Raw genomic sequence first — 15,660 nt, forward strand, 5'->3', positions numbered from 1 at the left:
TGCAGAATCAAGCTTGCACAGCAGAGTGTTTCTGTTCCCTTTTACATGTGGTCCTCGTTAAAAAAAATACAATGATGTTTAGCTGTGGTGAAATTATTTATTTGATTTTTTTTTTTAACTGGTGCAAAAAGTAAATATGTTTACTGTGTCCCTTTCCATTCAGTGTATTTCCTTTTTTAAGCTTCATTTGTGTTCAACAAGACAGCCTCTTTCTCCAAGATTAACATTTCTTATGATTGTTCCTGACAGAGGATTTACTTTCAGAGGCCCTGCTAAGGATAACCAAAAAAGGGCATGTAGCAAGACAGTTTTGGCAGCTTGCACGAATTTTCGGAGCTTTTTAGGTCTTGGTTTTCTGATGAGTGGCTTCCTGAGCATGCCTAGGGAATGACAGGCATCTCTGCAGGCAGGCTGAACCCACCTTGGCTTATGCGTAGCCATTGGCTGCCTATTAGAATAAATTGAGGACAATGCATACCGCTGCCTGCCAATTGTAAACATAAGGGATATGTATTCACTTAGCATTGACTTTTGGGAGGGGCCAAGGAAAAGCTGTAGTTTTATTGAATAGGGCTGTGTGTGAGGCTGCTGGTGTGCCTTTCTTGCTGTGCTCCTGCCCAGGCAGCTAGTTATTCATTTCCTTCCTACTAGTTGAAAACTTTTCAGCCAGAGGTAAGGACTTAAGATACGTATTTGTTTGGGAGTAAGCTGGTCTGACTGCATTCGCGTTATGACTAGAGATTAAGTAGCATGCAAAATCTAACGAGCTGTGGAAATAGTGCGAAAGTGTCGGATGCTATTTTTATTCCCCTCCTCTCTCTGTGCCCCCCCTCCTTTCCAGATGTTTGTGGTGAACTAAGGGAAATATCTGTGCTGGGCGGGTGGAGGGGGTGCATGCTTGCCCACCCCAGTGGACCCTAATGAGGAGATGCGGCAGAAGGCTTTGGGTGCAGAGCAGGATCTGTGCTGGTCCCACTCCATTTGAGATCCTGTAGCAGGCTTGTTAGTGGAGCAATCTAGCTGTCCTTTTCTTTTTTCTCCTTCTTTTTTTTTTTTTTTTTTTTTTTTTTTTTTTTTAAAGGAGTTGCAGTGAAAAAGTTTTTAGTATGGTAATGGCTGGTGAATTGCTTTTAGTTTTGCAACTTAATACCTGGCTTTCAGGGCAGCCTGACTATAAAGGCAGTCTCCCTGCGTAATTGATACAGATACAGTAAAGCTCTGGTTAATGTAACTGATCTGATACTTGCTGAAGCAGATGTCCGTCATGGCAGCCTTTCACAGAAGTATTGTTGACAATAGATGGCATCCGTTTTTGTCTTCAGCCTTCAACTTGCACAGCAGCATATTGCCAGAATGTTTCTTGTGAAGTTGTCTTTCCTGTTAAAACGGGGAGGAAAAAAAAAAGAAAAAAAAAAAAAAAGAAAAATGCACTTGGGTGGGACCGGAGCTGTTAAAAGTCTGGGTCTGTGTTTGTGTCATTCAGAGGGCTGCTGGGGAGAGCCAGCAAGCAGGCTCTGCTTCCCGGCTCCTTTGACATGCTCGGGCAGTTTGGAAGCATTGTGCAAGGCTGGCTGCTGATAGCATGATATTCTGCATAGCAGGGAATTTCTCAGAGAAGGAGCCGGGAAAATGAAGGGAGGGATCAAGTTAGCTGCAGATGGGTACTTGGGAGCCCCAGACACTGACCAAACTGCTAACCTCTGGCCAGACCTGCTGCAGCAGAACTGATTTTTCTCATATATCATGTATTGTTTGGAAGAGTGGGCAAGATAACTGTTTTAAAACGACTTTTTGTGGGGTGTTTGTTTTCAGAGGAGTATTTGTTTTCAGAGTATGCAGTTTTTATGAGATTTTGCCTAGCTGAAAAGGCTTCTCTTGCTAAAAGGCGTACAGGAGAATAATTTGTGAAAATAACACATTCTGTCCTTGGCAGCAGCTCAAAGAAAATAAGGAGGCGGAGTGTTTCTTTTGTGAGAACTGTGTATTTATTACAATTTGTCTATTTTAGATACCATACTGTGAATGATTGTGCTTGTATGGTTTGCCATCAAAGCACCCTGGGACCCTGCCTCCATTCTTTCTTTCTGTCGTTAAATGTAGCCGTAGGTTCTCTGTGAGCACGTGCATCTGCAGACGAGTTTCATACCTTTTTTCCCTGCCATTGAGAGAGAATGGGATCCTAAAACTACATGCACCAAAACCTATGAAATGGACTGTTTCAACATAAATTATGAATGAAGTGATGCTTCAAGGAAGTAAGCAGTCCACTTGTTTAATTAAATTGCTTTAAAGTGGGGCTGAACTTTTCTCAATATATTTGAAGAAGTATAGGTCTGCCTTTCTTTGGGAGGCTTTTTTAATAGGTAAGTATCTTAGTCAATAAACCCTACACACATCAGTGTAATATGTAAATTGTGATGGCAGGGGAGAAACATTAGATAAGATGCCTGTGAACAAGAGACTAAATTGAAATAATTTGTATTTCCTGAAAACTCCTCTTTGTTGCAGCACGCAATGACAAGAGGATCAATTCCACAGCCTTCATTCACAGGATTAGTCTTGGTGAAATCAATACCATCATTAATGGATGCAGGATCTGATGCAAGGGGAGTCCTGTGTACTCTGAATACGCTTTGACAGTGAGTGATGTAAGCATGTATTAGGAGAATAAGGGATTTTCCACAATTGCTACTTCATATGCTCACAGCATTATTCTGACATGCAGCAGCCTGAGAAAGGGGTAACTTCCCTTGTGCTTTTATTTCTTGTCCAGCACTGATACGCAATGCAATAGTGGCACTGGAGGCTAGGTGATTTGAAAGGAAAGGGTGGCTGGAAGTTCCTCTGGCTGGCATTAGAGGGAAAATCAAAGTGCATTAAGACAGGAAGATTTCTTATTCCTGAAAGCCTCATTTATGTGGTCACACGTGGCATGGAGGCATGCTGGTCAGCATTGATCCAGATCAGTGCAGGGTTAGGGTGTAGTGCTACTTATTCCAGGTGCAGAGACTAGAAAGATAGGGCAGGGCTTTTCTGTTGGCTGCCTGCTGGGAGGTGGCTTCTGTCATATAGAGAAAAAGATGTCAGGAAGGGTCTGTCCAGAGCCTGGATACAAATCCTCTGCGTTTCACCCTTCCCTGCATGCAGCTGGAGTGGCCCTGCCTATGGAGGTGATCTTTTCATTGCAGAACAGTGAGAGCCTGCAACTTTTCCTTCCTGTGGAACAAATAGGATTTGAATGCCCTGGGACACTTTAAAATACTCTGGTTTCTCAGTAGTTGCTTACATGAGACCTACTCTGTTGGCTGCCTGAGTGTCGTGGTTTGTAATTTGTATTAAGGATCAGTGGAGCTGTTAACCTGCCAAAGGCACATCTTGGTACATTTGATCGCCGTGTGTGAACAAAGAGGGACAGAAATCCATATATGCCTAAGGAAGAGAGGGCCAAGAGAGCAGTGTTAGCTGCCCATCTGCAGTGCTTGTCTGGACTCTCCGGGCTATCAGAGAAAGCGCCAAAAAAGGTAACAGGGCAGAATGGGAAGCGCAATCCAGTGAACCTTTCGTTGCCTTTGAGAGGAGCTTTATGGGGAGTTTGCAGGATTGGGCTCCAGGTGTACAAAGCCTGAGGCACAGAGGCCTTTGACTGCAAGGAGTGGGAGTCTATCTTCAAAGCAAGTTTTCATTCTTTAAAAATTGTCTCTTCTTAGTAACTACCCCCTGGCAGCCAGTTAATAAGAAAGCTGCTTCCTTGCTAGAGCTCTCACTTTCAGAAATGTGCATGTGCAGGGGCTGGTTTGCTGGTCTGCAGTTCCTGGGTGGTTTAAAGCCCCATGACCTGGTGAGAATGGATTTTGGGGGCAACTGTACTGGAAACAAGACACCTACCTATGTGTTGGCACTTACTCTTTGGTCACTGGTGCTCTCTGGGAAGCTGTGGCTGTTGTATGCCTCCAAACGTTTTGCGGAGGATTTGGCTAAGGTTGAAATTTGACTCGGAGGCATTTGAAGATCAGATTAGATCTGACCTTTCTGGATGAAACGCTGAGGTCATAGGACAGTTGAACTATGTAACAGTTTCTTTTTGCCCTTCCTGATGCTTTTGTGCAGTTCAGCTAGCCCAGCGGGGAAGGATGCTCAGTACATTGTAATTTGGGATCCCTCCCACCCCCGCGGGAGCTTGCTTCTACTTTTCTTGAAATGGATTTGATTAACCAAAAAGGTTAGGGCATGTAACACTCTTACTTAGCTGCTAGCCCTGGTATGTTAGCTGTATGGTTTACATCCAGTGTAAGAAAGTGCTTCTTTTCATGTGCTTTTTTTCTTTGGAACCGTGCTCCGCGGTGTGGGGCTGGCAGCCAAGTAGATACCAGCATTAGCAGGGTGGTCCCTAGTGCGTCCCTCTCCCCAAGCATCACTAGCTGCCTCTGCAAGGAATGCAGCCTTCTGGACTTTCTCACTTGCACTCACTCTTGGCTACTGCTTTGTCTTGCAGCAACTGCAGCAGTGCCAGTCGTGCTGGGCTCCCCAGTGGTGAGGCCGGTCAGCTCTGAGCTGGGGCACCCACCTCCTCTACCTGTGGTCAGGAACTGCCACCACTAACTGATGCGTCTTGCCTCTCCCTGCCCCTTGCGCCTGCCCTTCGAGAGGGGAACGCTCTGTCCATGAAGCATAGGACATCTCTTGACAAGAAGATTTCTGCCTATATCAGTGCTTATACGACTTTGGGTTGAAGTCAGGAAGAAGTGCTTGTGGGGACGGTCCTGCTGGCTTGCGGCAGGAGAAAATAACTGAGGAAGCAGGGGGAAGAGAGAAAGGGAAAAGGCGGCTATATCTTAAGCTACTGGAGTGATTTCTCCTTTGAATTTTTTCCTGTCATAAATACCTGGTGAGTCACTTCATGGCTGTGTGTCTGTTTCTATATTTTCAAGTAAAGGATAATCTGTGCCTTTTTGTATTTACTCCGTGGAGCTCCTGGGGCTTAATTCATTAGTGTTTATAAAGAATTTGTAATACCAAAATGCCAAGTTTAAGCACTGGCTAAAACCTTGTTTTTGACTGATTTCCCAGCAAGAACATACACATCTCTTTGTTTGCTTGTTTGTTCACACTATTCTGATCTACTAAAAAGTAACTTCTAGACTCTTGGGTTTAGAACTGCTAAAGCCCCGTGAATGAGGTGGAAGGTGGGCCAGGCTCAGCAGTGACACTGCACTGACATGTCTGGAGGGAATTTCTTGGGTGCTTGCAGATTTAACTGCTCCTGCTGCATCTGAGGCAGAGCCCTGCTGTGAAGTTGTCAAGCACGTACCAAAAATGCTGGATGACAGCTTTTGCTTACAGACTCGCCATAGTGTCATAATCTGGAAGAGAAACTACTATGCAAGCTGCTGAACCTTATCTGCTTGTCCAGTTTCATGTTGATGAGAACATTTGAAATTGTAACTCCTGGGGCCAGGCCAGGCTGCAGTGGGGAAAATATTAGGGAAAGATTTCAGGCAATGGAAACAACATTACATGTTTCCACACCCTTTTGTGTACAGAATACAAATAAAAAGCATTTTCCCTTGAGACTTGCTGTGGAGGGTGTGAAGCAAAGTGGAACCCACCCGTTTGCACATTTTCTGGTTTATGTCCTTAAATGGCAAAAAAAATCTTTGGAATTTAGCTCATAGAAGGGTTATAAATAGATTTGTGGAGATAAAGTTTTGCTGTAAGTGCTTTGGTTTTGGACCTATTCAGAAGAGTAATTCTGTTGGCAACAAATATGAAAAGGGGGGTATTGCTAAGTGCAAGAAGACAGTTTCGTTGCACATCAATGTGCATGTACGTGCGTGTGGGTGCATGCACGCCTCTCTCCACCTTCACTGACCTTCCCACTGTTCCTTTAAGTGTGTGGAGATCTAAGGGGCATGGAAATGGCTGTGTGCACTTCTCAAAGTTAAATAACTTGGGGTGAGGGGGAACGAGCATTCATGATTCATCAGATAGGTTCCGGCTCCCGTAGCAATGTCAGCTTTGTAAACAAAGGTCCTGAGATTTGTTGGCAGCTTGTTTTATGTCATTCTCCGAAGCGGCTGGCTCTGGCTAGGCTGAAGCTGTGTGGGGCTGGACGAATCCTTGCAGAGTGAGTGCAGGAGCAGAGCAGTGGTTCCTGTGCTCCTTCAGAAGTAAAGGTTCTGTCCTGTAGACTCGTGCCGGTTGGATTCCAGTCATCTTCAAAGGGAGCTCTGCCCAAGTGAAGGAGCCTGTGATCAGGCCCTTGTTTGTTTCTTATTTGCAAGGCTTTGATGTTCCCCTTGCTTTGACTGCCACAGGGCTCGTTACTACCCTTTTCCCACTTCATTCTTTTCTTTGACAGTGAGCTCTCTAATGGTGAGTGGTCCTCCTCCCTTCCCCATTTTTTTTTGTTTGTTTGGGTTTTTTTGTTTTGAGCCACAGTGTTCACCCTGGTAAAATAGCTCTCATCCCAGAAGCAAAGGCAAAATTTTTTAATTCTTCGTTGTTCCAGAGGAGCTAGCAGTGCTTGTTTGATAGCCTAGGTCACTGCTTTCTAATACAAGCTGTTGTACGGAGGACAATTCCTGCTCAGTCTTCTGGGATCAGCTGCAGATGGAGCAAAGGCTAAGGACATTCTGTCTGTGTCTTCCTAATGACCTAGTGATAACCTACTTTCAGCAATTTCAAAAGCTGTTGAGCTGGGGAGAATTTGGCTTTGCTCTGGCCTAGTTAAAGTTCCTGGGTTTGGAAAATAAATTCCTAGATCTTGGCTAGAATGTTTGGGAATGGGAGCGGGTGGGGTTAGCTCTGAGCTCTGGGAGTTTGGTCAGCTCTTACCTGCGTAGCTTACCCTGCTGGTGCTGCAGGATGCCTCTTGTCAGCATCCTTCATGGGAGGCTTTGAGTGCTGCACCCCAGGGTCCTCAGAAAGGAGAGTTTGCTGCTTTGTGTGGCTTTGGGAACAGCCTACCCCCATACACAGAGCCACACCCCGGTTATGAAAATGAGGAGTTTCATTCAGATGTCTGATAAGCCACAGCTGTTGCTTTGCCACTTCAAACAAAACTTGGATTATAAAGACTGAAGTGCAGCATTTTAATTGCTATAAATATGAATAAGAGTGTTTAGGCAATCCAGATGATACTGAGCCAAGCATTTCTGTGGCTAATGTATATTACACCAACAAAAGCAAGCCAGCTGAGAATTTCCCTACCACTGTCCCAGTATTTAAAACATCAGTTGTCTGTTTGCTGCTGCATTGGTGAAAATGAGGGAGAAGTGTTAACCTGGGCATCAGCTGGCCTGAATCTGATCTTGCTTTTAGCAGCTGTGCAGTGATGTAAACTGTATTGTTAAGTTAAAAAAAAAAAAATTGAGTCTAATCTCAGTTATCTTGGTGCAAATCTGTTTGATTTCCTCGAGTTATTCAGAATTCACAGTGGGCTGCTTGCTATCAGAAGCTGGCCCTTTTTATTTGGCTTTCTACACATCCCCTAAAGGACAACAGCAGCAGGAAATTGGGTCAAAATCCCAGTAATGAGCATTCACTGGGAAATGATATTTCATACAAGAGAGGGCACTGCAAACCCAGAAAGCCAGTAAAATTCCACTGCTCGTTTGCTCCCTGGTGATTAAAAGGCCCGGCCATATATGGGAAAGGTCTGAGCTTCATTCACTCCGACCACAATAGTAAATGGCTTGTTCGCTGGACACAGTATGCACTCAAGGAGCAATGACTTACGACAATAAAAAGGAAAAGCAGCAACTGTTTCTTGCAGTTTGTTTGCAGTTTTCTCTAAATGCTCTGTAACTATTTTTCCCTTGTTCCTTTATTTATATCCCTGTAGACTGCAGTCAGTTTGGTTTGCCACTTAACCCTCCCCCATAAAACCAGACACACCAGCTTATTTCCTCTCCTTCCCCCTATACAACCCAAACAAGAAAAAGACATTTCCTCTACTAGTATATATAAATGTAGCTCCTCTGTCTTTCAGTGCATCTATTGTGGATTTATGTGACTAAATGCTGGGATTAGCAGATAATCTTATTCTCACCCGGTATAAAGCATGAACTCTAACAAAAGCAATGATTAAATGCCAGTATTTCAGAGAGTGATGGGACCACAGGAGTGAAGCAAATAGGAAATGTGTGTGTATATGAATAGGCATGAGTTTTGGGAGATGAAGGGAACAATGTGGTTTGGATGGGAGTTGCAGAAGGGGTCTCCAGTGCTCCACACACCCTTCAGGGATTTTCCTTCCACCACATCAATTTCTGCAGTGAAACCCTACACAGATGACATTAAGACACAAAGTCATTGGAGCACAGTTGTGTTTACATTCTTGCTTTTCAGTTTATTTTCTTTAGGGATTAGTACTCTCTCTACCATCAAAATTAGGGGGACAAAGCAGTTGATCTAGTTGCATTTTATTTCATAAGGAGAAGGACGGTTAAGTGACTGCAGCAATGGAGCTACGTAAGGTTCTCTGCTTGCTGGAGATTTTCTGGAGTTTTAACTGTTTGTTTGGTTACATCGAGTACCTTAGAAATAGAATGTTTGTGTCATATTGGTAGATTTAGAGATTGTGTCTGGGATTCTACCCCTATGTAATTTTGATGAAAGCGTACATCTCTGTGGCCAGGAGGGCTGACTGATCCGTCTGATCTCCCAGACTAGATGCCTCATTGCACACCATCCAGTTACTTATATTTTGAGGCCACTTAAGCTGATGCAATTAAAATGGATGTTGTAGTCAGCTGCAGGACTGACTGGTTGGCTGGATTTGAAGCCAGTCTTCTGCTCCTCCAAAATGTTATGCCTCCCAGGAAGGACCACAGCTCTGACAGAGTTGTGGTTCAGCTTCTATTTTCAGTCACATCTGGGTGTCTCTGCAATTTTCAACAAGTATAACTGGTAATACGAATTTTTGTCCATGTCAGGAAAGCAGAATTTCTTGCAGGTGACCTGTCATGAGGTGATAGTAGATTTACCTGGCAGTTTAGGCTAGCTATTGACTGGCAGCCTTCAAGTGGGTTGGCTTCTCAGTACCAGAAAATTGCTCTTTGACACATGGCACTGCTTCTCTTTTCTAGTGTTGAGGAAAACTGACCTTTCTGTTTGGTACTCCTTCATGTCTGATACCTTTCTTCAATGAGAAGAGGTGTGGCTTTGGGTTTTTAATTATTTTGCTAAAGGTGAAACTGGGTACCTTAACTGCACCTGAAAGGTCAAGATCTTTTAAGTCAAAGAGTGGGATAATGTAAATTAGGCCTGCTTTAAGATGTTGCTGCTTTTAATCTCTGGATAGCAGTACTTCTGTGGAGATGCCATTTGACCATTATCATGAAGTCACACTAAGACCTGCCCACTGAGGAACCCTAATGTGGCCAAAAGCAGCACTGTCAGGTTGTGACAGCTGGGTAATGCAATAGTAACACATACAAATGCTTCTGCTTTCCAGCTCTTAGAAGGATCAGGGATAGCCAATTTGGAGACCAAAATAACTGGATATCTAATCTCCTTCATATTTCTTCATTCAGGATTTTGATTGTGAGAAATGTTGCATTATAATATTGGCTTCTTAAATGGCATCTGGAGCCTCTGGAAAAAGCCCTTCAATAAGCAGCATGTTGAATGTAATAAATATTATTGCATGGTTAAAAAACCTTTTTTATTTCTTCTATTTTTACCATCTTTAGTCTTCTTGAGCCTAAATGCAAGATGTGAGACTGCTTTGGTTTTCCTCTTAAATGAGGAAAGCGTGAACGATGCATGCACTGAGTAATTCCCTGCCCCACTCCCATCTTTCCTTTTTCCAAGTGTTTTGTGGCCAAGCTTGGTGCTTGTGCAATCTTGTTCTGGCTACTGGTAGAGAAGCTTTGCAGAAGTTCATGTTCAGCTCTGCCACTCCACGCTGGCCGCAACTGGGAGTTGCCCTTCCCTTTGTTTGTTGGGGTCCTTCAGCAGAGGCCGCCCAAGTAATTTTTCAAGATAAGTTTTTTGATTTGCCTTAATGTTCTTTCGAACACCACCCTTCCCTGTGAACTGCCTTCAAGCTTCAGTCCACTGTCTAATAAAGAACTTCCATGGTCGGTAAAGATGTTTATTGCTTTACTTATCAAACCAAAAAGTTAGTTTATCATTCTTGGGCCATCTGCTCTAAAAACCCAATTGATTTTGAAAGTAGGCAATATTATTTTTTTCCTGTTCACTACCTTCTGTAATAGAGGTGAGCTCCTTTCTTGGAGTCAATATATCGCAAGCTTAACAAGAGGGCAGGGAGTAATGGTGTGTTCGCTTTCTGAATTAGGGTATCTGATAAAAATCAGTTCATCTTAGTAAAAAATGAAAGGAATTTACTCTGTATAGGAAATATGTTTTGTTATAAATGAACAGGTTGAAGCAGTGACAGGCTATGAATCTGACTTATATGACAAAATACAGTTATACAGTTCTGAAAGCCTGGAGACTGGTGTGATGAACTGGAAAAAACATTATAATCTGAGTACATTATTTCTGTCTCTCCTGTGACCCTTCAAGGCAATGGAAAGTCACTGATGGAAAGGCTGTGTTGGCATTAGTAGGCATAGAACTGTTCTCATCAATCTTGGTTCAGCGCTTACAGGTCACTGAGGCTGAATTTAAATATTTAGATTGAAGGTTTTTCCCTGATTTAGAATTAAATACCAGGAGCTATAGGCATAAAGGAAAAAAAAACCCTACAAAACCCCACAACAGCAAATACAAAACTAAAAACGAAAACCTGGGAAAGACATATTAGGTCATCTTGTCCCTTTCCTCTAGGCAGTGCAGGATGATTCCCTAAAGTATTTTCACACGTGTTTTGTCCATAAACACCTCTGTTTATTAACAAAATACAATAAGCTGTAATTTTTCAGTGAGGATTGGGATAGTTTGCTGCACTTTCTAGTTTTTAGCAAGGGGAAATAGCTATCATTCTAAAATGTGTTTCTTGGCCCACGGATATTGCTCATGTGAATTCAAGCAAAAAAACTCTAATGAATGGAAACTTGTAGAAGTTAACAGCAGCTGGTTTTATTATGGACCATGGCTCTGACATGATCTCACGCAAGTTTAATACGAGTGTTACCTCACTGACTTCAATGGAACTGCTTTTCGTTTGCAAGGGAGTAAATGAGGCCAAAATTAGACAGAGACCTAAGGAGACTCTTTGGGAGAGGATTTTAGTTTGGGGAATGTGCTTTACATACATATAAAATATATGAGCATATCTGCACATTGCAGTAAATGTGTCGGGCCACCTGGGAGAAAGGGGCCAAATTCTGGTTTGAATAGCACCTGTGTAAATCCAAAATGAACTGTAGGAGTAATGTGCCAGGGAGGGCCAAAGAAGTATCTAATTTTTCTGAGTGCTGGGCTGAGTTTCTTTCTCATTGGATTTCTGATTTTTCCTTGGTAAAGTGGTTAGGAAATATGGCAGAATAAGACTGTTCTACAGGGAGCTTCAGGTTTTTTTGCTGAATAACCATATCAAGTTAAAAGAGAAGTTGTGTTGACTATTGTGAAGCCATCTCAGACAAAAGCAACCACATGTGCGGTGACTCTGCCTCAAAACTATCAGAGGAAGCAGTGAAGTAAGAGCCGTATATTTCTTGACTCAAACCTCTCTTTAGAATTGTGCAATATTAGATCTTCCTTCAAGCCCAGCCTTCAGCCTAACTAAATCTCACAAAATTGTGGGAAAGTGGCTGTACTCTATTGAAAGTGTAGCTTTGGTCTCAAAAAGGGAAAGGAGCTTTAAAACTTCTTGAAGTCCAGCAGTGTTATTTAAAGTAGGGTACTTGCATGCTACAGCAATAGTTTGCAGCCGTGAGATGGGCTTTGCAGTTGTTCTGGGTAGGAGCAAATACAGTTGAAGACATGACAAGTATCGATTAAGAGTGAAGAAAGGTCAGGGAGAGAGGTTTTGTCATCTTGGTTTCTTGCTGCTTGTGTTTTGGTGGTCCTGCTTGCTGCTCTCCCGTACAGCAGCACCTGAGATACAGGCACATCTGGAACCAGAGCCTGCAACCTCTTCAGTGTAAGCTTTGAAATACGTTTTGGGCCTACAGTTTAACACAGCTCCCTTGATTTTAGCAGGATTTCCCACTGGTGTAAACACCGGTTTCATATGCTTTTTGCTTTGCTCAGTCTTTGAAATGGTGATGTTTATGGGTGTGTGGTGTAAAGGTTCATTGTAATGTGGTTTGCAGTGTGATGCTGTGCACTCCCAGTGATGGAAGGAAAACATTTTAAGACTACGGGGTTATGTAGTGTTAACTTTCATTTTTACTTTACTTGAGGTCTTGAAGGAAAGCAGAATGATGGTAATTAAGGTTGATCTGTAGGCCAAAATTGAGGGGAGGGGGAAGGCAGTAAAGTATGGGGAATGTTTTAAATGGCCCTATCCACTTGTTCTAAAGGGAGCTCTTATGGAGTGGGCTTACAAGTTTCTTCTCACTGTTCACCATCTGAGCCAAAGCCAATTATATTGTCCCCAGAAAAAGTGCAGCAGAAGCTAGTGCCCCTGTGGTTCATACAATTGCTGATTATTCCTAGTGGTGGTGCAAAAACCTGTTCTTACAGACATGGTCTGAAATCACCAACTTGTTTCACGTGGGATGCTGTCCTGCCATCAGACAGAAATAACTACTTCTAGCTGCAGTGCTTTGCCAGATTCACAGTGGTGAGCATGATGTAGAGGCCCTGTTGACCAGAGGATTTGTGATGAAAGTTTTAGTCCTCTCTGGATCTTCCTCCTTAGTGAATCAAGTGCTGCTGAGAGAGATGACTTCCAGTGGGAGAGCTCTTGTTTGAATACAGCACAGAAAAGTTTTCTCCTGCTTGTCTCCAGTGTGCTTCTGTCCTATAAAACCCCTGCATCCTATTTGCAGCTTTCCTATGAACACAGACTGAGCTCAGAGTTGGGTTTTTTCAGCCTGGAGAAGAGGAGGCTCTGGGGAGACCTTAGAGCAGCCTTCCAGTATATAAAGAGGGGTTATAAGAAAGGGGACAGATTTTTAGTAGGGTCTGTAGCGATAGGACAAGGGCTACTGGTTTTAAACTAAGAGGGTAGATTTAGATTAGATATTAGGAAGAAATTCTTTACTGTGAGGGTGGTGAGGCACAGGAACAGGTTGCCCAGAGAAGCTGTGGGTGCCCCATCCCTGGAAGTGTTGAAGGCCAGGCTGGATGGGGCTCTGAGCAACCTGGTCTGGTGGAATGTGTTCCTGCTCATGGCAGGAATGACAGAACTAAATGATCTTTAAGGTCGCTTCCAAGCCAAACCATTCTATGTTTTTAATACTGTCTTTAGCTGAACATAGCTTGCCAAATTCAACCTGGCCTGTATATGCTAAATAACATTGTACGTATTGTAAGTGCCTTCAAAAAGGGGAAAAATGGCCAAGGTTGTATGAAAAGTCAGTGAAAAAGAGGTAGGGACAGAGACCAGGACTCCTGTCTCCTACAGCAATATGCACACCTCTAAACTATACTGTTATCCCAGGGCATAATATTCATAGGTCTACTATTTGCTTTTTTTTCACATAGCTCTTGGTACTACTGTATTGACCACAAAGGATGAGACAAGTAGGCAGGGGAATTTTTGCCTGTGAAGAATGATTAAAATTTTAGAGCAATTTAAACAAATTTAAACACATTTAGAGTGTTTAAAGAAAGAGGAAGAAGAAAAAAAAAAAGCCCAAAATACTAGTACGGGGTTATCTGCTGAGCATTCTTCTGTGTGAAGAGGACCTAAATAGATGTTGCCTAGTGACTTGGATGTCATGACATCATAGAAATATAAAATCATTTAGGTTGGAAAAGACCTTTAAGATCATCAAGTCCAACTGTTAACCCAGGACTGCATTTTAATATATGCTGAATTTCTCCTTTGCTATTTAGTTAAGTATAAAATTATTATGGAGTGTTATGGTATTCTGTCCAAAGTAGCCAGGTCCTCCTTGATCAATTTTATTTTTGATCAATAAAAGTACAGGGTAAGAGATGCTGAACCAGATTTCTGCTGCTGGACACTTGCTGCTGCCAACAGTACTAAGATGGTCTGTAACAATGGAGTCATATTAGTACATGCTTATTGTATTGGACTACTTTAAAATATTTTCTTTTTTTCATAATTTCCTGGAGATATTCTCAGTAAATGGGCAATAAAATCTGTAGGCAGTGCATCTGTCATGCTGGTTTTGGAAAGCATAGGTGGCACAAAATTCTCTGGCGCTAGAACTGGACTTCAGTGTAGCAATGAAAACTGTGGATTGCAGAAGCTCAGATAGATGGTGTTTCATCCATTTTTGCCATGCCTAGAAGTGTTGTTTTAGTAGAAATTAGTCTGGCAGAAATTAACAATTGTGATTTTATGCTGAAATGTATCTAAGATGGAGGACAGGAGGCTACATGAAATAGCTGCGTTCCTCATGCAATGTTTGTGCTGCCTGCTTCACAAGCAGCATAAAAGTATCTCTCTGAAATACCAGAAAGAAAAGTGTTATGTACCACATGTGACTTTCAATTTATACAGGTGCAACTGGCTTCAACTGAAGGGCCATTTTGATGAGAGATGGAATGTCTCATTTATCATCAACATAAATTACATTTTGAGATTTACATGAGTGGCAGAAAACAAACACACTCTGCTTGTGTTGGTGTTCTAGTTGTGTGCATAAAAGAAGACCTGTCCTCCTTACCCGTATGCATTTTCTGTAAGGTCATAATGCCCCTATTCAGTATTCATAAAGACGGTAGCGGCTACCCAACTTGGCTGCTCGATGAAGAGAGGCAGTTGCAGAATTCCACCCAGCTGAAATCACTGGTTTTTGCAAATGGAAATTGTTTATACATTTTTTTACTTCATTAAAAAGAAATGCAATTAGTGGTTTACAATGTTTATATGGATAGCATCAGCTGAATCTTGTTCCAGTCCATTGCATGCTGTTCTAACGTGACCTACAATATGCATTATGCAAAAAATCAGACTGGGATGCCCAATGTTAAGTGTAAGTTCCCAATGCAAATATGGAGCTTTGAATTAAGCTTCTTAAGTGATATCAGGGTTTTTCTTTAGTTTGTTTCTTTCTTTTTTTGCAAGGAATGGGTAGGGATGGAGGAGACTGAATGGAAGTAAAATGGTATGCTGTAACTCTAAAGGATCAGGTCTTGAATTAGAGTTGTATTAAATCTATTGACTTCAGTCAAATCACTGCCCAACATTCACCTTTTCAATTCAGTGATCCCTAGAAACTGTGGGGAGCCAGCTGTACTGTCAGCAAATTTCTTCCTAACAAGGCAAGGGTGTCAGGTCAAAACTTTTGGGTGTGCCAGCAGTACCAAGAGGGCATCAAGCCTCAAACATGCTGGTTTGTATGAAACTGAGTCACAACACTATCCCAGATTGCTTTATTTTGTATGTGTTTTGCTTCGCTTGAGCTTTATTGATCAGATGTTAATTCTGGTTTATCAGCAATTTTCTATTTATACAGCAATAAAAAGCTTCTGTGCAATTGAAGTCGCTTTTGGGCAATTGTACTGTGGTGTTTTATTGCTTATTGCATTTGAAACCTGAGCAGTCTCAGGCCAGGTTTGCATCTGAAGTTTATCTCATTTCTAACCACTTGTCATACTACA

The 15,660-nt window shown here is 42.4% G+C and overlaps 1 protein-coding gene across 5 annotated transcripts in view; it reads left to right on the top strand.

Moving 5' to 3' along the window:
- The first annotated feature begins 447 nt into the window (after nt 1-447).
- Nucleotides 448-15,660, top strand: part of CALD1 (caldesmon 1) — a 202,822-nt gene continuing 187,609 nt past the window's right edge. For 3 of the 5 annotated variants that reach the window (XM_037388080.1, XM_037388081.1, XM_037388083.1), the window contains exon 1: nt 478-672. The gene's annotated coding sequence lies outside the window, so the exon portion shown is untranslated. Of the gene's footprint in view, nt 673-15,660 lie in introns of all 5 variants that reach the window. The other 2 variants (XM_037388086.1, XM_037388084.1) reach the window with 2 other exon arrangements.

The sequence above is a fragment of the Falco rusticolus genome, chromosome 5 (genome assembly GCF_015220075.1).
Source record: "Falco rusticolus isolate bFalRus1 chromosome 5, bFalRus1.pri, whole genome shotgun sequence".
Taxonomy (NCBI): domain Eukaryota; kingdom Metazoa; phylum Chordata; class Aves; order Falconiformes; family Falconidae; genus Falco; species Falco rusticolus.